The sequence below is a fragment of the Camellia sinensis genome, chromosome 1 (genome assembly GCF_055761805.1).
Source record: "Camellia sinensis isolate YWXY chromosome 1, ASM5576180v1, whole genome shotgun sequence".
NCBI classification, from domain to species: Eukaryota; Viridiplantae; Streptophyta; class Magnoliopsida; order Ericales; family Theaceae; genus Camellia; species Camellia sinensis.
Window position 1 is genome coordinate 64,600,381 of NC_138961.1, and position 25,712 is coordinate 64,626,092.

The window sequence follows — 25,712 nt, forward strand, 5'->3', positions numbered from 1 at the left end:
TCTTGAACTCGGCCAGTACGACATTTAGTTTCTACCTAGAACCTCAATCAAGGGACAGGTGCTTGTCGACTTTGTGGCCGAATTCACTAGGGGTCTTGCCGACTTCAAATCTGATGAAGTTCGACCTAAGCCGAACTGGACATTTGGCAGTTGTATTGTGATGGATCATCTAATCAATGGGGCAGCGGGGCCGGAGTAGTAATCATGGCTCCCGACGGCGCAATAATTGAGCAGGCCGTCAAACTCGACTTCGAAGCATCAAATAACGAGGCTGAATACGAAGCCTTTCTGGCCGGTTTGAGGAATGCACACCTTCTGGGGTTGGTATTTTGCGATTCAAAATTGGTGATCAATCAGCTAAAGGGGGAGTACGCAGCCAAAAATGACCGTATGGCGGCTTACATGAAATTGGCTAGCGCCTTGTTGGCCAAATTTGACTATCATGAATTGAATCAGATAACACATGACCAGAACACACATGCAGACGCCCTAACTTGCCTAGCCTCCGCCATTAACTCAGAGATTAAATGGACCATCGAAGTAGGTTTCATCTCGGAGCCGAGCATTGGCCCTTCGGAGGAAATCCAGGTCAATGTCATAGAGTCAGGACCGAGTTGGATGGATCCCATTGTTGCATTCCTGTCTTCCGAATAGCTCCCCGCAGACAAAAAAGAAGCGCACAAGTTGCGAAACAAAGCCCTGCGATACTACTTGGATCCGCAAGGAAAACTTTATAAAAAATCCCTTTCTGGTCCATACCTGGAATGTGTACACCCGGACAAAGTCGAAAAGCTTCTGACTGAAATACATGAAGGCAGTTGTGGTGCCCATTCTGGCGGGCGCTCTTTGGCCCATCGAGCTATAACACAGAGGTATTACTGGCCGACAATGAGAGCTGATTCCGAATGCTATGTGAAGAAATGTGAACAGTGCCAAAAGTTCTTCCCGTTAACCCATCTGCCTGCTGAAGAGTTAAGTTCCATTACCAGTCCCTGGCCGTTCGCCCAGTGGGGACTTGATATCGTAAGACCATTATCGAGGGCCCCAAGGAACAAGCGATACTTGATCGTCGCGACAGATTACTTCACAAAATGGGTCGAAGCGGAGGCATTAACGTACATTCGAGATGCTGATGTTAAACGCTTTGTATGGAGAAATATCATAACATGATTTGGCATTCCAAGAGCTCTTATTTCAAACAACGGCACCCAGTTTGATTGTGGTGTCTACCGAGGGCTGTGCAGCAAGTATGGTATTCAGCCTTACTTTTCTATGCCGGCTTACCCACAAAGCAATGGTCAAGCCGAAGCCTCTAACAAATCAATCTTGGACGGCATCAAGAAGAGGTTGGAGAAACCTAAAGGCAAATGGGTCGAAGAATTTCCGAGTGTATTGTGGGCTCATCGAACTACGTTGAGGCGATCCACTGGAGAAACGCCGTTTACTCTATACTTTGGAACCCAGGCGATCATACCCCTGGAGATCGGCCACCCAACCCTGAAATCGCAAGTTTTTGATATGGGCCAAAACGACATGATGCTGGCTTTGGATTTGATTCTGATCAAAGAACGAAGAGACCGTGCCGTTGCGTCCATGGCGCGGTACCAGCAGCAGCTTGCCAAGTCATATAATTAACGTGTTCAGCTGCGCCGCTACACACCAGGAGAGTTGGTCTTGAAGAAAGTACTTCTAGCTGCCAAGAAACCGGCGGATGGAAAATTGGGTCCAACTGGGACGGCCCCTATCAGATTGATTCGATCGCAGGAATAGGGGCATATCGGCTCAAAGACATGTTCGGAAGGAGCCTGCCACGGCCTTAGAATTCAATGCACTTACGCAAATTCTATCATTAAACCCGACTTGTGGGGAATGATATTTAGTTCTGAATGGCTCACCATGTACACATTCCACTTTTGTAATGCAAAGATTCCTGTTTACTCATTGTGCAATCCAGTTCAAAAGATTTCTGATAAAAGCCTCCGGATTCGGAGCGCCCTTCGTGGATATCATGACTGGCCAAATAAAGTCTCCGGATTCGGAGTCCCATCGGCGCATGACGTCTTTTGGCCAAAAAAGCCTCTGGATTCGGAGCGCCTTTCGTGGATATCACGACTGGCCAAATAAAGTCTCCGGATTCAGAGCCCCATCGGCGCATGACGCCTTTGGGTCGGGGCCAGGGCCGTGCGTAACACGTGCATGCCGAATAGATATTTTATGAAGAATGTTGTTATGTCGAGCCGGCAAAAACCGTTTACACATTAAACCATTTAAAATACATTTATTCAAACATTTATACAATGAGACATGCAAACACGTGTGTGCCGAATATAAAACGAAACACAATCATTGAAAATAAAACATTTTATTCGATCAACCAATGATTACATAATTTTGAACGCAATCTGCGTTTGAGCATTACAATGAGTATTTTTATCCGGCTTCTCCCTCATCGTCACTTTTTTCGACTTCAAAAGCGGAGAAGGGAAAATGATCACGTTGGTACCGCGGCAACACCGAATTAACACCCTCTGCTCGAAGAGCCTCCGCGGCTTAAAGTGCCTTAATCCAATCGTGCCTAAAGCCTTGATTCTCGCATCGGCAAACCTCCTCTGCAAGTTTTTCTTTGGTTTTGTCGATCCCAACCTTCCGGCCCACATGGAAACCTTGTTCATAACCCATGGTCCTCGCATTTTCTACGGCAAACATGCTTGCCGTATCTCGGTCGGCAATGGCGTGACTTAACAGCTGTTGGGTCACTCTCTCCTCCACGATCGGGTTAGATTGACCTGCTGTACGCGGCTCGGTGGCTTAAGCTTTCCTAAGCTCCCTAAGCTCACGCTCGGCTTTCTCCGCGCGAGCCTCCAAACTGCGGATTCGTTTGTTCTTCTTCTCTATTTCTCGTTGCGCTGCGCACAGGCGCATGCCGACTTCATAAGCGGTGTACAACCCCTTTATTGCCCCATGGATACCTTCTCGAAACACTTCGAAATCTTGCCGTCCAACCATCGACTGCTGGACCTCCGGTGGAAAGATCTGTCGAGTGAACTTGATTGCTACACCTGGATCGTTAACAATGGAATCTGCCTCCGTCATCGGTTTATTCCCCACAAAAACCGCAAAACTCAACGGTCGTGGCGTCGCATCGGGCTCGCTTCTCAGTCGCGGTTGCGGGGAGCTTTCCCATTGCTGTTTTTCTTTTCGGGGTGATCTGCTTCGACGACTTGGGGACTGACGTTTTTCTCGTTTCTTGGACGTCCTTTCTCCCGTGCGTGTAGGCTCGCTGTTGCGATTCATTGCAGCATCTAGCTCAGCCAATGTTCGTCCTTTCCCTCTGTTGTTAAAGAACAGTCTGTTTGACATTCACACTTATCTCAAGCTAGTTTAAATCAAGTCTGAATAAGAATAAGTGGAATCACTGGCGCGAACTCACCCCATTTATTCTCAATGTATGCAGCGCCCCCGAGGCGATGTCATTAATTCTAAACGCCAAAAGCCAGATGCTGATCGGGTCATTCCATGAACTAGTCCTATTCGGCTTCCGGAGCTCATGCACTGGCTGGGGCAATGACAGATTTATTAATCTGATCGGCGAAGTATTTAAATCCAATACCGATCGATTTATGCCGCAGCCATTCCAAGAACTAGTCCTATTCGGCTTCTGAAGCTCATGAACTTGCTGGGGTAAGGACAGATTTATTAATCTGATCGGCCAAGTATCTAAACCTAATGCCGATCGATTTATGCCGCAGCCATTCCATAAACTAATCCTATTCAGCTTCTGAAGCTCCTGCACTGGCTGGGGCAAGGGCAGATTTATTAATCTGATCGGCCAACTATCTAAACCCAATATCGATCGATTTATGCTGCAGCCATTCCAAGAACTAGTCCTATTCGACTTCTGAAGCTCATGCACTGGCTGGGGCAAGGGCAGATTTATTAATCTGATCGGCCAAGTATCTGAACCCAATGCTGATCGATTTATGCCGCAGCCATTCCATGAACTAGTCCTATTCGGCTTCTGAAGCTCGTGCACTGATTGGGGCAAGGGCAGATTTATTAATCTGATCGGCCAAGTATCTAAACCCAATGCCGATCGATTTATACTGCAGCCATTCCATGAACTAGTCTTAATTCGGCTTCTGAAGCTCATGCACTGGCTGGGGCAAGGGCAGATTTATTAATCTGATCGGCCAAGTATGTAAACCGAATGCCGATCGATACTTGGTATTGAAAACAAAATGTAGCCATTTTACAATTGAAAGCAATACCATTCATCAATAACAAAATTTAGCACAAATAATATTAAGGCAAAAAAGGAAATTTTCATTAGTAAATTGGGCACAAATTGTAGCCATTTTACATACAAAAATTACTAAACAAAAAGCTACAAGTTCGCATGAAAATGCCTAGTAAAACACTATGACTGTAGTAATACATGAAAACTACCAAACAAAAAGCTATAAAAATACATTCGAAAATTCCTAAAACAAAAACAGGTGTCGCCCAAATTAATCCTCGGAGTCTGACTCCAGCGGCTCAACATCCACTTGCTTGTATGGAATCGGCATAGCCAATGTTACATCAGCAGCAGCAAGGGCTTTGAGCCAGCCGTGTTTGAATCCCCGATTTTCAAATTTGGGGACTTCGTCCACATATTCGGCGAAAGCAGCACTTTTCCCGGCCTCAAATGCCTTGGAAGCCTTCGAGTTGGCTGCTTCCTGCGCCTTCTTTACTTCCTCCAACTCAGCCTCCAGTTTGGAGACCGCCTCCTCGGCCAATTTGAGCCCGTCTTTGCTCGCATCTGCCCTCTTTTCGGCGGCTGATCTTAGTTGATCCGCGTTACGCGCCCTCTCCACCTCGGCCTCGGCTCGCGCGCCTTCCATCTTCGCCCTTAAAGCTTCAACTCGGCCCTGCTCCTTTGGCCGTCAACTTCTGTTTGTAGACGGCGAAGCTGTTCGATGGCGTCATGATGGCGACGGCCCATCTCAGCTATCCTTTCGACGGTCTGCAAAACAAGAAATTAAGACCAAAACAGTATTTGCATAAAGTGAAAAGACAAAGTCAAGATATATACCAAAAGAGCCGATTGCGCGGCCAATGCTATTGCAACCAGATCTGGCTCTGCCCGGAAAGCCGTCTTGTCAGCCGGCAATGAAACGGATGTAGCCATGCTGAGTGTGACCGCTGGATCTTTAATTACTGAAGCATCAGGGGATTAGCATGTTTTTTATCTTTGATTGAATGACAAAAGGCACAATCACATCCGATTCCTCCGAATGAGGTCATTTGTCGGCGCGATTTTCTTCTGTGTTGGCCTCGACCTCGGCAGGGCGCTTCTCTGCCTTTTGCTCAGTCTTTTGATCGGCTTGCACAACCATCTCGGCCTTGGCACTTCGGTTTTTTGCCGTTCCCTCCTCAATAACAGGCAAGGAGGGCTGAGATTCATTAACAGGCATGGAGGGTTGAGATTCGGCAGCAGGTGGCACTCCAGCTCGAATGGCCTCTGCTCTTCGCCGCGCGGCCATCCTTTCTGCGTTCGCCTTCTTGGCAAGTTGTGTGAGGCTTAACCCAGCCATATCTTCGGGGTACGTGTCGGGAAGGTCCTCTAGACCGTGAAAAATGTCGTCAAGTGGAAGGTCCTCTCGGCCTGAAGTGGACGGAGGGTTGGCTGAATCAAGGCCGGCTTTGTCAAAAGCCAACTTCAAAGCCTCGTCGACTTCGGCTTCGGACTGATCTGACTCGGCGATCTCAGCTACTCCTGGTAGCTTCGAATCGGACCCCTCGAAACCAACTTGCCTCAAGTTTTTGAAATCGGTCAAGATAAGAGTTGTAAGAAACTCCTCACCCTTCGGAATTGGGATGTTTTCTGCCGCCGAGAAGGTCGTATAAGTCGGCTTGTAACGGAGTAGAACGTGGGCCGCTCTCCCCTGTTTCTAAAGACTCGGCCGGTCGAAATATTTGAGCGCGACCTTGATTTCTGAAAGAACGGCGTTGTCTGTTGAAGTCAGGACTTTCTTCAAATCGTTTTCTGCACAAGCAAAACCATGAGGTCTCGAAAATGAAGCTTTATAAATATAACAAAAAATAAATAAAAGAAGCTACATGGCCACCTGGTTTGCCCCTCCGTTTAGGAATAGGATTGAGGCGATCCTCGCCTTCGCCGAATTCCCAGTTACCTTGGACAACGACCATAACATCATCGACTCGCTTCCTAGAACTGGAAAGCATAGTCTCTAGTTGATGGTTGGTGTTCTTGGCCCTAAGGAAATAACGCCCGTGCCGACCAGAAGACTTGGCCAAGGCATAACAATGCCGAATAGCAGGAATGCCGAGGTTAATCCTAAGGCGACGGTTTAGTGCGATAATCCCCATTACGATTCTAAAAAAGTTGACATTGGGTTGGGAAGGGATTAAACCCCAATGGCAACGCACAACCCTAAGGAATGGGTGAAGGGGGAAACGGACTCCACCCTCTGCAATTGATAGTAGAGGGAAGATAAGCGTGGTTTCATCAGCCCTCTCCATATCGAGGGTGCCGTCTGTCACAAGTGACAGACGGACGTCATCAGGAATGGAGAAATGGCATCGGAAGCCAGAAATTCGATCCGAGGAAATGAGATCTTTTAAATGTTTTGCCATTTCCTTCAGTCTATAGGAATATGCTAAGCCAAAAACAAAGAAAGAAAAAAAGATTCAGGGCAGAGAGGGAGAGAACTTACAAGAGACGAAGAGGATAGTGAAGAAAAGAAAGTTACAGAGGTAATTCGGAAGGAAGTCCAGCGACGAGCGTCTAAAAGTGTGTATGTATTTGAAAAGATGTCGAAATTTTAAATCACAATAAATAGAAGTGTACGAAGGGGCGGGAAGTTGAAATGATAACCGAGAAGCGTGTGCTCAGACATTTGCGTTGGAATGAGGTTAGTCGCCAAATTTTGGCTCTGACTTTTCGAGTTCGAAACCAAACACTCCAGCCAACTGTCATTAGTGGAGTGCTTGGGGGGCAATTGTGGGGGCCGAATATTGAGAGTTGTAGAGATGTCGAATAGTCGAACTTGGAGTCGAAATATATAGCACTCGGCGCCGTCTCGCACGCTCGAATCCTATCCTATTCGGCCAAATAGCCGGTCGAGCGAGGGGCCGAGTGAAAAGCGATTTGCTACAATTGAAGCCAAATGGCGAATTAAAAGTGGACCCAATCCCAAGGCCCAAGAAAGAAAAGATATAAATAGAAGAACATCAGTCAGGAAGAGGTATGTGAGAACCATTACACTTTACTTAAAATACAAGTAATTCAGAGAGTAGAGACTGACTTGTCCGTCGGAGTGCTAATTCTGGCACTCCCGACTGGAGTGTTAATTCTTTTTCAGGTGACTGGCTGAGGATCACTAGCGTACACCAGGATCTGAAGAGTATTTCCAAATCACTTCTCCACAAGCTTATAGTTTGTACATGTTTTCGGGACTTCCAGCAGATGGAATATAATGTGAATTAGGTTACATTTCAAAATGATTGATTGTCCATGGGTTTCTAATAACAAATTATTAGCATTCTGTTTGTCAAAATAAGGGTCTCAATCGGATCATATTTAACTTAAGTGGTTTTTGGCATAAAACAAGCTTCATACAATGTGCAATTGAATTGGAAATGTCCCCGTTTGGGGATAGGCTATTTTAGCCTAAAAGTCAAAAAGTCACTACAAGTTATTACATTCTCTCTCTACTTTTTTGAACGTCTTTTAGTAAAAAATCAAAAAGCTAATTAAAATAGCCAATTCCCAAACCACCCTATATCATATAACATCGATGTATTTGCATAAAATCAATTTTGAAACCGTGCTCTAGTTATCTAGTTACTCACCTCAATAGTCCTTAGACTAACTTGTGTCTGAGGGTTCCTGCTCAACAAAGAATACATGTACAATGGGATCTTCTCTCCAATTTGTAATACTAGCGAAGGGCCATTTCTTCCAATCTAGGAGAACATCCTACACATGATCTAGTCATTATTGTTCCAGAGTGTAATGGACTGGATATAGTGTCATACATGATTCATTGGATCACTTTTCCCATCATAGACCTTGAACTTTTTTGAAGTTAATTTCCTTTGTGGTTCAACATCATTTATTTCTTTCAAAAAAGGTGAGTAGGTATCCTCATCCATGGTTCTCTGCCATGTCTTGTAGCCTCGTTCTGCTCCTTTTTGATCACTGATCTAGCCAAGTTCGGAGATCAACGATCTGCTTGACTCAAGTTGTCCTGGTTGGCTCGTCACCATTCTTTGTTTTCTGTTCTAATTGCTATATCCGTGATGGGGTTGGTTGTTGGCTGCTTGACTTCCTTCGTGGTTAACATGGTGTAAGGTCTTTGTCTTCTCCCAAGTGTCTTCTTGGCAAGGGTTAAGTTGCCCATGTGATTCCGCACTTTCACGTCTTTTGGATGTTTTTGCCCTTTTTCGAGTGTTGTCTTCATGTTCCCCTCCCTTTCTTTTTAGTTTGGACTCGAACAGATTGACCTGAAACACCAACATATCGATCATTCTTTCTCCAATTGATCTAGGCCTTCAATTTGTGGACCTCATTTTATTCGTAGAGTACTTCTTAATGCATGGGTTGTTTCCTGGAATTTCTCTCATCATTTTGAATGGGATCCCCATAATGCCCTTTTGAGTGGTTATCTCCTTTATTCCTTTTCCAGTGAGGCTCGCTTGCTTATCTTCGGAGACCCCATTTCCCACAAATGGCGCAAATTGCACGGGGGAAAATTCCTTGAACTTGAGAGAGAGATGATTTTGCATGGGCTTGATCTAGCAAAAAAACTCTACTAGTGAGAATTGTCCGACCGAGAGCTCCGATAATCAAGTTAGTGATATGTGCTTGATTTAGGAAAATGGAATAGGAATCTAGTGATGATGTTTTTGATGTCCATACCTTCCCTTCTTTCTACTTTCCTTTTTATATAGTCGTGTTCATCATTTGAACGTCGTTTCCCATCGAGTATTTTATTGGAAATTGTCTACCCATTATTTTGGGGGTTGTTTGGTAGACCTTCGCGCGACACTGCTTGCCCCCCAATGTCAACCATATTTGATTGGTCCTTTCATTGATCTCACTTTATCCATCTTAAAACCCAAAACACTCTAGCCAAGGTTTTTGTTCTTGTTGTCTTGACAAGTTCAGTCCGCACGTCCTTCCTGACTTGCGATCTGTTCAGCTTGGCCTTCCTATTTTATCAATTGGGCCCTTATCTTGGTCTGGCCGACCACACTTTATGGGCTCATCTTTGTGGTATTTTTTCGCTACCACATTACACATTTGCAATAATGAAAAGCTAGTCATAAAATTATATATAATTGTAAACTCCAAGAATGAAGCACTTGAGATTCTATGTCGAGCGGTCAACTAGATGTATTTTGGAATAGGAAATATCCAAGATGATCAAGTTTTATTGATTTATAAAACCATAAATGTACATTTGGCATATCAATTAGTAGCCATTGGAAAAATAAAAATAAACATAGAGATTTTTAATTGTTACATTTCTTGAGCCTGGAGCATACTATAGGATGCACATTCTGAGGGCTTTCTATGGGCCTCACTAAAGGGGCCTTGCCTGGCATGAAATGAGGCACTTTGTTTGAGCCATGATGAGGCTGATGCTGAGAGTTTTTTAGGGCATAGGCATGCCTTTAACAACGATGCCATGTATGTATGCATTATTGTTTTTTTTTTTTTTTTTTTGGGGGGGGGGGGGGGTGTTAAAAGGCTCACTTCTAGCATACAGACACAAAATGTAATGCAAAATACTGAATTAATACCTTAAATAAATCGTTTAATAAAATGAGAAAAGCTTTGTATGTATGAAAATGTGCAGCCATGACAAGATTGCAAGAAATTCTACAAATTCTCATTCTCATAGTCAGCAATAAACTAGCAATTCTATAGCTCTGTTTCTTTTTCATTCGTAATGAAATTTGTTTTGGGTCGGTTTGGTTAAATAGTTTAAAATGCTTTGTTCAACATTGCTTACTTAAAAAGTGCTTTTAATTTTGAAATTAGGGAATTGATGACAAAAGAAGAAATAGCAGTCCCTTTTAATGTGAATCTCCTTGGACTATTGTAAAAGAGCATTTCTGCTTTCATCTACTGTTTTATTGCGTTGATTGTTGACAATGTTGTGAAAGAATATATCACAGTAAGAAAATATGTTGATGGTTGTTTTATATTTGCCAAATTAATACATACTCCGGAGCTTCTTACTAAAACACATTTTGTACCCTTGCTATTTCTATCGATGCTTCTTCCATTTCCTTTTCTTGCACCCTAGTATTTCCAATCTTTTTGACTTCGTCTCCTTTTTTTTTTTTTTTTTTTTCCAAATCAAATTAGAAGTTTATATTATAATCATACATGTCGTATTGTATCATGCAACTGAAAAGAGTGTGGCATGGCACTTAAGTTTTCAATTGGCCTGACTGACATGGTGACATTTATTATGTTTCTACGGTATCTGATAAGTAGGTGAGTTTGACTTGACACCTTTGATTTTGTTCAGGGTACATTGCATTCCAGTTGTTTGGAGTTCGAGTGTGATGCATTCTCAATTTCATACATGATTGAACGAAGGACTTTGGATGAACTCTTTATGTCTTTCCAAAAGTTCATCAAAAAGATGGAGTAGGTGATGCTTTGGAACAAGAGTGGGTTTCAAATTCTTATTGAAGGAAAACAGTTTCTGAGATGAAATTGCAAATTACCAACTTGTCAGTTTAACGTCGCTTTCTCTTTTGTTCTTTTCTTCTATTTGCAGCAAGTGCCCTTCCATACATTTGATAAGGGTGAGCTAAAGATAGAAGTGTTAATGTTTTAGCTACAGTACATGTTAAAAAATCCAGTTCTCTCTCTCTCTCTTAATGCTTGGTTTAGTTGTGAATGAGAAGGCAACTTTGTAATTTTGGAACTGGCGTTTCTGATATTGTTTTATGTTCCTAGATGTTTTCTTTATTATTTCCCCAGAATTCTCAACATCTGAAAGAACATTATGGATTTGAGAGACATATTATGACCTCTTTGTCCAGTGGTAGAATATCACCGCTATTCCCTCTAAATCCTCTCATAGGAGAATCACTGTGCTGCACTTGACTTGAAAATGTTGTAAAGGAGAGATTTTGTAGAAGTTTTCTTATCAACATAGTGCCTAGTGGTAGAATATCATTAACATTACTGTTACTTGAACACATTGGGATTATTTCTGCCAGACATCTCGTGTTAGATATTATGCATCTTGTGTATTTTTCACATATCATTTGGGAGAGCAGATTATATCAAATTCAACTTTTTTCTTTTATTTGTTCTGTGATCTGTTTCAGGTTTCTTGGAAGCCTTTGCATGGCTATGGATGATTTGACTAGCAGATTTCAGTGGCTCTAAAATTAGGGAAGAACGTTACATCTGAAACCTTCAAAACACTAACTCATCCGAAGCCAAGTATTATGAAAGAGCTCATAACACACAATGGGAGGTTCAACAGGTTTAGTGACGTATGTAGAAAATTTTCAATCTTGTTAATGAATATTTTTTATATAATTGTTGCTCAAGGCATATCTAGATTTTGCCTTTCTGTATCTTTCTTACTAATAAGACAACATTGGAAATATCATGAAATTGGGAATATTCAGTAAGTCAGGTTGTAATTAAAATATTCAGTGAAGTCGAATTGTAATTAACTTGTATATAATCAACCTTGTTATTGAAGGATGTGCTTGATTCTTTGTACAAGAATCCTATGTAATGGAATAAAGGTTGCGGCGACTTACTTTTTGCCAATCCTTTATATTGGAAATTTTGCAGACAATTTTTTCCCTTAGATTGGTGGAGGAAAAACAAAATGCCATAGAAGTTTATATTTTGTATGAAGTATGGACACTTCCATGGAGGTGTGTCATATCGGACATTGATACTCTGTGGACATTTAAAAAAACATGTCTGACATTTTTTCAACATGTCTTAATTAAAATTTTGAGTTCATAAAGATTGGACACTTAACGGATACTTCTTAAACCCTTTGAACTACCTATGTAACTTGTGCACTCTAAATATGTTTTTAGATGTATACATCTTTTGTATTTTAATATTTTTTAATTGTTTTATATTCTTTATAATACAAGTCTTACATGAATGAGATCTTGATGTTTAAATTATAGAATATATGGATTCTTAATTTTAATTAGTGTCACGCTACTCCTTTCTTCTTCTTCTTTTTTGGCATTTACCTTTGATAGACTATTGATATCTTTGATATATTATAAAATTATAAATTTTTAACATGTCCGGTGTGTATCATCTCTTGCACTTTAAAAGTAGTGTCTTGTGTCTATAGCTATGTTAGTTGGCTTGTCACCTATCATCTGTTTATTTATGGCAATGGCAATCTTGTACACATGGATCTTAATTACAGAATATGTGTAGGAGAATGAATGAAAGATAAACAAGGTCATTCATCACGAGTGAAAAATCAGGGTTCACTTCCAACATAAAATTTTATGAGAATGAAATTGCATGAAGCCTTTTCAAATGGTGTGCCTGTGTTTGGCAACCTCTTAAAAGTCAGTTTATTGGTTTATAAAGTCCATTTTGCTAAAAAAGCCTTTCGGTCATTTGGGCATATTCATTTCCTGCAAAGGAGTCAAGTTTAGTTACTCTAAAAAGTTATTAGAAAAGTCAAAAACTTTAAAGAATATGCCAAATGAACTAGTTTTTTCAGTGTTAGTTTTTAGCCAGTAAATTAGCTTTTCAGCTAACTCTCATAGGAAGCCAGCACTTGCAACCATTATTTGTAAGTGCCCTTTTTGCTGAATGTTGCCCTACTTAAGAACTTGATGATTATGTGTTCTGGGTTTTTGTTTGGCTGGTTTTAAACTGACAAGACAATGTTTTCTTGCATGTTTTCAGCTTCAGGGCGAGGATGGATTCCCCCCGCCCGAAAAGGTGAGAAACTTGAATAATAAGTGGTCCTGCAATTATGTCTTTGTTATAATGCTAGCTTGCTGTGTTTGCTGATGGCTTTGCAGTGTAGTTAAGAAAGAGCTGGCTCATTTTTGGTATCGTTCAACACATTTTTTGTTATTTTTTGTCATATCATGAGGTGTTTGAGAAACCTATCATGTTAGTGTGTAAAAGATCCTTTTCTTCGTGACAGCTCTAGCTCTACATGACAACTGTTTAATGACATGTTTTATGGTATCTAATCATTTCTTAGCAGTCGTTTAGACGCTATCTTCATTCTGTGTGACTGTATATATTTCTGCGAAGCCTAGTTGAACCACGTTATCGTAAAGTTAATTTTTCCTGAGCAGATCGAATGGTGAAAAAAATGATTAGGGAATATCGTGATGATTTTGATTATCAAAGCATGAAGAAAGACGAAACAGTGTTCCCAAATTGAGAACATCTTGTTCTCAATGCTACTGTAACATTCGTCTGCCAGCTAAAGTGAAGCGGATTGAAACCAATTGAAATACAAAAGTGATTTATGATTATTTATTTTTAACAAGAATCACACTCCCAAACTTTATAGGAATTTTATTTAGGCACAAAATATTAAAATTTTATTATTTTTCCATTGAGAATTTCTAATGAAACCAAACTTAAATAACTTTGACAGAGAAATTTTATTACTAATAATATCATTACTAGTTTAATTCTCATTCTCAAAAATTTTCTCATCTCCAAGTATAGCAACTTCACAAGAAGGGTGTCTGCAAAAATCCTAACTGTAAATTTTTTTTATTTTTTATTTTGCAAGGAATGCTAGCAAGGATGAACATGAGCAAGATTTCGTTGCATTACATTTTGTTTTTTGAAAAAAAAAATTAAAATTCAAACATATCTATCTATCTACGTATTTCCACCCTAATGGCAATATTAGAAACCAAGACACAACAGACTACATCAACTTCATTAAAATGGATCAAGAACAGCTTCTATGCTAAGAAAAATACAATACATGTCACAAACATTACAATTGATAACAATTCTATGAGAAATTTAAACTGATCCCATATATTACACTCAATAACAAGAAAATACAATCACAAGCCTATTAACAACCATAATACCACTAATACCAGAACGGAGCCAATTAGAGATTGTCGCTCGAAACAATAGAGAATTTAGTTAGCCATAGCATCGAATTGGATCGTTACAGCCTTTATCAGAAGACTGCTTAAAACCAAATCGACCGCCCTTTTCAAGGTACTGCTGATGGTATTCCTCAGCTCTGTAAAACTTCTTTGCAGGCAGAATCTCAGTAACAATGTTCCTGTTCAAGAGCGTCTGTTGTCTGTCCTTCGACTCCAATGCAGCCTTCTCTTGCTCCGGAGTGTAGAAGTATATTCCAGATCTATACTGCGTTCCAACATCATTCCCCTGCCCAAAAGATAATAAAGCTGTTAGGACAATCAAAGAGGACAACACGTTAGACCCACAGAACATTCCTTCCCATCCCCCAAGTAATTTCTTAGAACATAATAATTTAGAATAGATCATTCTAGGGGCGAAATAGGCTCAAAATAGGGTGCAGGTCCAAAGGCCCAATTCTTTCAGGCCCCGCAAGGGAGAGGCACACATGAGAGGTCGGAACGAAAAGACCAACTACGCTAATCATGTTATGTTAGCTAAGAAACACATCTAAGCCAATCAGATTGAATGAAATGACAAGTGCCTGAGCAGTGCTGTATGTGTCAGAAAGGCAGCATCGTAATAACGGCAGGGATGTCACTCCACCGCCGAATACACAGGGATCAAGTCGTATAAAAGGAGAGGGAGGGGGAAGATTCGGGTACACACATCAATCCCAACTTGAATATTGTTCCCCATTCCAGCATCAAATACTAAGTTGATCGTTGAAGTGCTCCCCCGATCAAAAACCAGTTCGAGAAGACTTTAATGGTCTTGTTTCTTTTGCAAGATCACCAAGGCTTGAAAGGTTATTTTGCTCTCCATCAAGTGTGAGGCAATTCCACCCTCCCAATCATATCATTGGTGTGAAGTTTCAACATATATAACAAATAATTTATTTTCATAAATTCTATTGTAGAAATTTAATGTATAAAGAGAAATAGAGAATTGTATTATTGATTGATGAATTGATTCATTTCACTGTCTATTACAAATGGTTCCTTATATAGATGTAGGTGTAGTGGATGGTGGTAGTGGTGTAGTGGGTTAGGTTTAGTGGAGTAGGTGAGGTGGTAGTGGTGTAGTGGGTTAGGTTTAGTGGAGTAGGTGAGGTGGTAGTGGTGGTAGGTGATGGTAAATTCTAACAGCCCCCCGCAAACTCAAGGAGGATAGAAACTAACCAACTTGAGTTTGAAGAGAGGAACAAAACAAGAAAATACATAAAAGAGGATAAGAGACACTGTATGGTCGTGTCAGACCATTGGTGAAGACACTGGATGGTGGTGTCATAACGTTGTAGAGGACACTGTATGGGGGTGTCATAACCATGTAGAGGACACTGTATGGTGGTGTCATAATGGTGTAGAGGACACTGGATGGCGGTGTCAGACCGATGTAGAAGACAGTTTATGGGGTCATGTCGGACCGATGTAGCAGACAATGTTCTGACAGTTGTTGTGACAGTTTACGGAGTCTTGCTGGACCCTTGTAGAAACTAACCGGAATCAATGTCGGGACAGTTTACAGAGTCTTGTCGGACCCATGAAGGAGCTAACCGGAATCAATGTCGGGACAGTTTACAGAGTCTTGTCGGACCCTTGTAGAAACTAACCGGAATCAATGTCGGGACAGTTTACAGAGTCTTGTCGGACCCATGTAAAAGTTGCACCCTCAAAAGGTGTGCCCAATCTTTCAAAAGGCGTGCCATCAAAAGACGTGCCATCAAAAGGCGCGCCCATATTGTCGGCGAGCGTCGAGCGGCGCATGATGCGCGTGTCTGCCGCTTCGTCATGTTCTATATAAATCAATGCGGAGGCTGAGGCAGAAAACCTGCTAAAATCTTCTGAAAAACTCTTCCTTGCCTGAGAGAGAAACTCTGTAATACGTTGTAACCAACCCGTCTCTGAAACACTCAGCAACATGGCCTCTTCTTCCCATCCAGCTACCCAAAACATGGCCTCCTCTTCCCGTGGTCTGCTCACGCTCTTTCCAGAACTGAACGAGCCCACAAGAGAAATAACGGGTGCGGTGGCCAGTGAACCTCAACCAAACACCTCTGTGTTTGCTCCGTTGAACTTTCCGATGCGGTCGGTGGAGCAAAAAATGGCGGTGCAAACTGATATTGAGGCCAATCAGTATACTCTGAAGTCATGTGTGGAAACCATGGCTGCGGTCACAAACTTGTCGCACCGGCTGCAGAGCAGGACAAATGAGGTGCAACAGTTAAACTCCCAGCTGGCTCTGCTCCAACGCATGTATAAGGATGCGCGAGCAGAGATAAGTGTGCTAAAGGCGGAAAATAAGGAGCTGAAACGGAAGGCCACCGTGATGTTCCGATTTGGAGGGCCGCCATATGCTGCAGTGGAGGAGCAGGGAGTAGTGATCATGCCCAGTGGAGGGGGAAACACGGAGGCAACACCGGCAAGGGCCGCCCAGGATGGAGGCAAGAGGAAAAGACCGGCGGCAGAGTAGAGAAGAAAAAATCCCACCTGTGAATGTGGTTGTTTGTTTGTATTTTGTTTGTTTTTTTTTTTTTTTGTGTAAAATTGTGATCGGGGTTGATCCTTGAGATGAATAAAATATGGTTTGGTGTGCAAAGCTAGATGGGATGAATGGAATTGGAAAAAGATTAAAAATAATGTGAAAGAAAAATAAAGAAAGAAATAATAAAAATATATTTGAAATCAAAAATGAAAGATGGGGGAAAGAAGGAAAGTGGTTTGGAGAAAATAAATAAAAATAATGGAGTTTGAAATCAAACGGAAGAAAGAGGATGATATTTTTTTTTTTTTTTTTTTGAGATATAATAAAAAGAGATATATAGATATATATATATATATATATATATATATATATATATATATAAAATAAAGAGATGAAAAGTGGACGGGTGGTTGTGGGTTGTGTTGGTGTTGTATAATAATAATAATAATAATAATAAGAATAAAAAAATAGGTATGGTGGAATGATGGGTCAAAAAAGTAGAATAGAAGAAAATAAAAAAAAAAAGGTGCACATGGGTTGGTATGTGGAAGAGCTCCTGGACCTACAGGGATGTCAAAAAGGTGCACATGGGTTGTAAAGTAAGGGGAAACGTGGGTGCAAAAGAACTACTAGCATCCCGCATCTCAGCTGGTAACACACGGAAGATGAAATCCTCTGATAATTTATCTCTTCTCTCCCTATTGTATAAACAAATTGTACCATAAAATGGCTCAACTAGCCCTGCTTGAAAAGATAAGGATAAGACTTTCACAGAGATCTTCAATCCACTGCCATACTGTGCCGTATGAGCTTCTGGATTCCGTTGCCCAAATATCATCGATCTCTCATTTTCCCAGTCAAACACAGGTTCATAAGCAGGGAGAGGAGACTCACCCAGATGCTTTGAAACTCTTGAATGCGATGAATCAGAGAAGGTAGCATCTGCAAATTGCCTCCCCGAGGTACTGGGGATGTCATCATCAGTAGCATCATCAATCTTAGAGAGTCATTTGCCTGGGCCATTGTTCCACTATTCGATAACAGCATTGCTGCAGCTTCTGGTGGGTCAGCTTCTCCCAGTAGTCCTCTGGCTCCTAGCATCTCTGGGTCAAGCTCCCATGATGGTGTTTCCAAATCAAGTGGAAAGATTGCATTAGATGGGAAGCCTGGTTACTCGAGTAGAAGCTCTGTTGTTGTCGAAATATCAAACTTGAACAAAGAAAAAGTATAGGTTGGACAGAGGATATCACAGTATAGAGGTGTCACAAGGCATAGATGGACTGGTAGATATGAAGCCCATCTATGGGACAACAGTTGTAAGAAAGTTGGAAGATGCAGGAAAGTGAAGGTATGTGTACAAAATTCCAGCGGGCAGCGAAGGCAAGGTTGCCGGCCGGCTGCCCGCCGGTGAGAAAACAAAATACGGGCCTAAATCTTATGGCTCTGATACCATGTAGAAATTTAATGTATAAAGAGAAATAGAGAATTGTATTATTGATTGATGAATTGATTCATTTCACTGTCTATTACAAATGGTTCCTTATATAGATGTAGGTGTAGTGGATGGTGGTAGTGTTGTAGTGGGTTAGGTTTAGTGGAGTAGGTGAGGTGGTAGTGGTGTAGTGGGTTAGGTTTAGTGGAGTAGGTGAGGTGGTAGTGGTGGTAGGTGATGGTAAATTCTAACATCTATGTTTAATAGCTATTTTTTATCTCATGCACAGCATAGCACAAGTTCGATGCCAGTTCCTAATAAATAATCAATATGCTTTGATAACAGATATTTAGGAAAAGAAAACATGGATGAAAAGAAAGATGAATCCATGCTTACTGCACAGATGAACATTATGAGAAGGCAATAATTGAAGTTTAAAAGATGTTGACTAAGATGTTGACATTGCAGACCACAAGGCTCCACACAATCATACTTACCGTTTCTAGGCATGCATTTCAATAGCACAAGAACAATTTCCAACAAAATATTTATATACTGTGAAAAGCTTCAAGGACAAGAAAGAATGCCTTATCTCGGGATTTGGCTATTATCCTCCATCCTATACCCTAAATGGGAGATAACTAATCCCCCAACAGAATTAGTTAATCACTCCCCTCCAAATTATCCTCCATCCGCATCCAAAGGTAAAAAATAATCCTCTCCCATAAAATCTTGTTCTTTATCCCACTTTAACCAAACATAGTACAACTATACTCTCTCATCCATTAGAGCATCACCAGCAGCCTCACCAAATCACATTTCCAGCCAAAATGGCAAGCAAAACCAACAAAAATGGCCTCCAATAGTCTCGCTGGAGCGTCACCACTTTAACACTGAGCTACAGTTGCTAGCCAACTCAGGTGAGCTACTGTAGCTTAGGTTATCACTTTTTCTTTTATTTTTTTCTAAAATTTTAATTCCCAATGATTTCATTATTGAGTGAACTAAGATTTTCTTACACAATAATGGTAGGATGACCATCTGTTCTTACCACAATTTGTTTACCGCCTTATGTGATAATACTGTGTTTATTTAATAGATTCCACCACTCATGCATGCTATCAATACATTGTTGATACATAAGATGGTAAATAAAACATGATAAGAAATTTTGATCATCATAGTATTATTGTTTTTTAATGTTTAGATATTACAATTTTGCTTTTTGGGTGGGTAAATACTACAATTTTTCATACATTTATTTCTCTTTTATTTATTTATTTATTTTTTTGTGGGAGCAAAATATTGAGTGCCATGGAAATACCCACATGCCAATAAAATACCATAGATGGAATTAGGTGGATGATATTGCCGTGAGATATCACCATTATATCCAATACTTACTTCTTTTAATTACCGATAGATCCTACTTTTGAGACTTATTATCCATTAAGTCCTATTGATAAATTTATCAGTCTCTTATTTTTATGAATAAATTTATAGTGATAAATTTATCAGTCTCTTTGTTTTTATGAATAAATTTATAGTGATAAATTTATCAGTTGGGGCCTGTAGGTAAATAAGCCTAATTAATAGGGCTGATTTGTAAGTGCCCCTTCTTTTAACGGGTTCATGTGAGAAAATGTGACCATTGAAAAAATATAACCATTGGAATTTTGTGTTTGTTATAAAAAAATTGACTACTGGAAAATATTAATGTTGAAAAAATATAACTGCTAAAAAAAATATAGTTATATTTGGAAAAAAAGAAGAAGAAAAAGAAGAAGAAAATATGAAAGAAAGAATGTTTTAAAGGAAGATAGCTAAAACAGAGAGCCTTGTTTAGGGTATGTACTGAAAAAGTTGTTAGGCTATTTTTGCTAATGTAGTTGTAGATAGATGCTCTTATCCCATGGTTTTATTTATTCTCCTCTTAACCACATGGTATACAATTCCCCCACACCCTTAAACAAATCAACAATCTGGCAAACAAACGAGGCTTCAGGGAACATAGAGGTATTTGATTTGTATGCTAAAGAGGTAGCTGCAGAATCGTTTTAGGCTGTGTTTTGATTCACAATTTGGAAAGGAAAAAGAAAAAGAAAAAAGTGTGTGAATATGTAGTTATATTTCATTCCCATTTCTCCTGCCTTTCCCATGCCCTTTCCCTTTCCAAATCCCTCCCCAAATTAGAGAATGAAATTGTTGGGAAACTGCTTCTATCAAAAGCAACATATCAGGCCAAGAGCTCAATCAAACACTGTGTCTTAAGGTGAGAAAAAAAAATAAAAAAAATAAAAAATAAAAAATAAAAAATAAATAAAAAAACCATCAAAAATAAAACCCAAAGATTAAAAATTGAAAGCCCTCAAAATTCAAGCATCTACCTATGAATTAAATGACTAATTATTATTCTAACAATTAGCAAAACCTGACAAAGCCCTTTTGTTTACAAGAAGAAGCTAAATACCAATTCAATTAGATATCAAATCAATCAAAACCCATCAAAATTAACCAAAACCCATTAAAATTAAACAACCAAAACGACAAAAATCAACAAACCCACCTGACGATTAACCGTGGTAGGGTCATGCCTGGACCAGAACACATCAAGCAAGGTCTCATAGCTACACTCCTTGGGATCATACTGAACCCTAACGACCTCCGAGTGGTTCGTAGTCCCGGAACACACGTCGTTGTAAGAGGGGTCGTGAATAAAGCCCTGACTGTACCCAACCTCAGTCTTGGTCACCGCAGTGACTCTCTGAAACGCCAATTCGACACCCCAGAAGCACCCAGCTCCGAATTGGGCGAACTCTTGTCCCGGCGACGGAACATCGTCGTCGGAGGATTGGGGGATCGAGGAGGATGAGGGGTCTATGGAGGGTTCGGTGGGGGAGCGAGTACCGAATCCGAGCTTGGTTAACCAGCTCATTTTTGGGTGAGAGGAGAGAGAGAAGGGTTTGGAGAGGAGGAGTGAGGGTTTAGAGAGAGAAAGTGAGGAGAGAGAGGGAAAGCGGTGGTGGAGGTGGCAGTGGAAGTGGTGGTGATGCTGCTGGTGGTGGTGGTGGGGCGGAGGAGGAGAAGCATCGTGATTTGAGGGAGTTGACGTGTTCAATTTACTTATCTGGTAAGTGGAAAGAAGGACCCACCACAATGTTGTTGCCAAATTTTTATTATTTTATTTTATTTTTATATTATCATGCACGTTATTCACATTTGAAATGAAAAATTATTTACATAGGCCCGTTTTATTATAAAAAATAAATGTTAGATTGTGAAAATGGTACAAAATGAAATAAAAAAGAAAAAGAAAATATTTTGTCTTGTATAAATTTGCTTAGGATAAAAATTTAGGGAAATTCATTTCACTGCAACTTAATTTTTTTTTATTATATATTAATGATAAATTTGACCACATTAAAAGACAATTTTATAAAATTTTCCATGTATTTAGAATTATTTTTTGAACTTTTCACTTAATTATTATTTTTTCTAAAAGTTGTAAGAAAATGAAAATTCTAATTATAAGTAATTATTTTTTTTATAACAAATTTAAATTTTTTAATATTTTTTTACATTCTTTTTGCCAAAAAAAAAAAAAAAAAAAAACACACTAATAACTTAGCTTTCATACTATTATGTGAGTTTACAATATTCTTCTAAGTTTTCTTATTTTAAATTTTGGTGTTTTTTAAGTGGACAAACAGTTTGAAGATACAGAGAATGTTTCCACATCATTCTTGAGGAGCAAGGCAGTTGACTTTAAAAACTTTTGTTTTAGGGATGGGCTTCCTCGACCATATTGTTGGACTTGTAGAACTTATCACGAGTTTCATTTTAATAATTTGAACCGTTCAATGTGTAAAGTTTATTGAGTAATTTATCCTTACAAAAAATTACTTTGATCGGATATTGATAACCCCTTGATCGAAATATATTTTTGTCAATGATAAATATAATTTTCAAAATAATTTTTTTACAAAAATGTGTTCCGATCAAGGGTGATCAATATCCAATCGGCGTGATTTTTTACAAGGATGAAATGCTTAATGATCTGTATACATTAAACGATTTAAATTATCAAAACGAAACCCGTGATAGATCTCACTAACCTAATAATATGATCCAATCTACTTTATGCACTGGGGAGAAACCAACTCTTTGTTTTATGCTATACTTTTTGGTTTTCCTTTCTCTTGTTGCTTAGTTCAGACGATTTTACTTTATACGAGATTGACATTAATACTTTGTACAAGTGAATTTGGCATTTGAAACTTCCAAACAAGTTGAAAGTTTTTGCCTGGAAGGTGTTCGGTAATCCTTACTGTAATGATTAAAAGGAGAAGGACTGTTGGATTATAAAAATTAAAATAGTAAAAATATATATATATATATATAAAGAAATAAATTCTTATTTTGTTATAAAAATAAAATAAAATCTGAAAAAAATAAAAAAAATAAAAACAGGATAGTAAACTAATCACTCACAATGTTATTTTCTTAAACAAAATTTGATCAAGTTCAGTGTTTAACACTGTTTTCTTAAGTCAAATTCGTTCCCTCCACAGTACTTTCAGATTATGAACGTCTATTTCTCAAGATAAAATGATCAATGACAATTTAGTAGCAGCACTACAAACTAAGGCCTCGTTTGGGAATAGGATAATTTAGTAATTTTTTAGCTATTTAGCTAAAATATGAGCTAAAAAAACTAGTATGTTTCGTTTGACTTTTTGATTTTTTACGAAAAGATATGCAAAAAGTAGAGAGAAAATAGAATTTTTAACTTTTTAGTATGGGTTGTTGGCTTTTTGGCTAAATCGACATGTTGCCAAACGAGGCCTAAATGTCCAACGAACACACTTTTGTGTTTGTACTCTTTCTCACAGGAAATTTATGCAACTATATGCAGGAAATCAGAGCAGACAAGAAGAACGAAATTTTTTGATTGCAAAATCCAAATGAGGGACTGACTATTTGTAGAAGTTGAAGGTGGCTGTTCGAGTTTGAACTCAACAGATATGAATTTATTCGGATTTGAACTCAACAGGTGTGAACATGTTCGGGTTTGAACTGAACATCTATGAACCTGTTTGGATAGGTATGGAACTTGTACAGAAAAGACTGAAGAGGTGCAAAGGCCTAACCACCAAGATTTGAATTTTTCCAACCGAAATTTGAATTCAAAACGGTTAGAATTTATTTTCCAAATAAAAAAAATAAATTCAAATATTTTTGGCCCAAAAAGAATTAGTATTGGACCGGACAAGCCCAACCTAACCTCACATTACGCACCCGCGCCCAAGCCCAACCCAGCTTGCTCGACCAACGGACCGAATGGGCAGCGGTGATGACGTGCGTGTGTACTTGATTTGGGTCCAATGGGTTTAGCCCATTTTACTCATAACCTCACTCTTCCACAAAACTTGGGCACCCTTTGGAGTTCTCCTCAAGTTACAAACCCAAGGCTTATAAATCCACACAAAGTTTGCCCACCAAACCAATGTGGGACAAACCTTAACTCCAACCTTTATGGAAATTCCACCAAAAACATCATTTTCATAGAGCTCATTTTGGTATCAATTTCTCATTCACCCCGATAATGGTTTTGAACAACCAAATATACTACGTGAATCACAACGTGACATAGAACGCGTTACCACCAATACCCGCTATAATTGGTACTTAGGACCTAGTAAAATCATAGTTCAAAGTTGATTAAAAAATTCTAATTTTGTATAGAATTTTCTCAACCATTCTAACAATCCCCCACATAAATGAAATTTGTTGACAATGGAAATGTAACAACATGCAGAATTTGTCGAGAGAGTATAAATCGAAAATATCTTGCATCATGATAGGTAATTTTCGACCTTGAACCTTCCCTAGTGATAACCTATCGGACTTACTAGCTAACCAATGGACGCGATGCCTTGAATTATTCAGCCGTTAGTGTAAGCTAAGATAATAGATTTCACATAAAATATTTTCTGACACATCGTGGTTCTCACAGTTGTGTTCATTTTGGCCCTGAACGTTCCTGGTTATTCATGAGTGCTTTAGAGAATTTAGCTTTTTTATTCTCATAGAACTGGTCCCAATTCGACACTCATATAGGTGATTTTTATTGTGAGTATCTCTAATACTCATCTTGACTTTTTATTGCTAAGTCAAGATATAAATAATGATTAGAAGTAAAGCTTATCCTTAATCCCTTGCATATAACACATGTTGCAGATATCATTCTCATCATAGGAATGGATAGGGAATTTAATCCTTTAGTGATTTCTGATGAGCCACACATAACTTAGTTATCCCTTTGAACTTAGTTCTTGGGATCTCTAGTCATTTAAGTAGGGTTACCATTATGATGACTTTTAAGTAATAGGCTTTGATCCTATCTCCTTCGATGAATTATACACATGCTCTTTTGTCAAACCTTTGGTTAACGAATCCGTAATATTCTCTTTAGATTTTATATAATCTATTGAGATTATTTCACTTGAGAGCAACTACCTTACGGTATTATGTCGACGACGAATATGTCGTGATGTACCATTATACATATGACTCTATGCCTACCTATTGCAGATTGGATATCACAATGAATACAAATAGCTAGCATAGGTATTGGCCACATTGGAATGTCTTCTAAGAATGGCGAAGCCGTTCTGCTTCTTTTCTTGCTTTGTCTAAAGCGATGAACTTAGATTCCATTGTGGATCATGTGATGCATGTTTGTTTCGTGGATTTTCAAGAAACAGCAGCGCCTCACAGAGTAAAGACATATCCACTAGTGGATTTTGAATCTTTAGTATCCGATATCCAATTTGTATCACAATAGCCTTTGAGTACTGCTGGATAAGTTTAAGCCATGATCACGGGTAAATTTTAGATATCTAAGAACCTGAATGATTACTTTCTAACGGTCTTCTCCAGGATTACTAGTGTTCTTACTCAATTTACTGACAGCATAAGCTATATTAGGATGCGTGCAATTCATTAGGTACATTAGGCTTCCAATGATTTGGGAGTATTTTAACTGAGACACCGCATCACCTTTATTTTTTGATAAATAAGAACTGATGTCTACAGGTGTTCTTGCTACATTCATATCATCCTTGATATATTTACCAAGAATTTTCTCAATGAGATTGAGATAATGCATATCCATCAGATGTTTTAGTAATTTTCATTCATAATATTACATCTACGACTCCCATATCTTTCATATCAAATTTTTTGTTCAGCATTTGCTTGGTTGATTTGATCATGTTTTGACTATTTCGAATGATAAACATGTTATCTACATAAAGACAAACGATGACATAACCTTTGTCAGTGTTTTTAACATAGATGCACTTGTCACATTCGTTTATCTTAAACCCATTAGTAAGCATAGCGTGATCAAATATTTCATGCGGAGCTTGTTTTAATCCATAAAGAGATTTTACAAGCTGACAAACTTTCTTTTCTTGCCCTGGCACTACAACCCCTTCGGATTGCTCCATATAGATCTCTTCATTTAGATCATCGTTTAAGAAAGCTGTCTTAACATCTATTTGATGTATCTCTAAATTATACAACGCTACTATAGAAATAAGCATGCGAATGGATGCT

The 25,712-nt window shown here is 39.3% G+C and overlaps 1 protein-coding gene and 1 pseudogene across 6 annotated transcripts in view; one reads left to right on the plus strand and one right to left on the minus strand.

Annotated features, from left to right (window-relative positions):
- The window catches only part of LOC114304388 (uncharacterized), a 28,792-nt gene extending 15,560 nt beyond the window's left edge, over positions 1-13,232 (plus strand). Inside the window, exons 2-4 of one of the 5 annotated variants that reach the window (XR_014335650.1) lie at positions 10,551-10,695; positions 10,806-10,833; positions 11,365-11,820. The gene's annotated coding sequence lies outside the window, so the exon portion shown is untranslated. Of the gene's footprint in view, positions 1-10,550; positions 11,821-12,946 lie in introns of those variants that run through there. The other 4 variants (XR_014335624.1, XR_003644037.2, XR_014335632.1 and 1 more) reach the window with 4 other exon arrangements.
- A 718-nt stretch (positions 13,233-13,950) lies between these two features.
- Positions 13,951-21,194, minus strand: LOC114304389 (peptide methionine sulfoxide reductase A1-like; annotated as a pseudogene). Its single transcript, XR_014335680.1, has 2 exons — positions 20,656-21,194; positions 13,951-14,422 (listed from the first exon to the last, which is right to left on the minus strand). The product of XR_014335680.1 is annotated as a peptide methionine sulfoxide reductase A1-like (transcript).
- Positions 21,195-25,712: the final 4,518 nt, after the last annotated feature.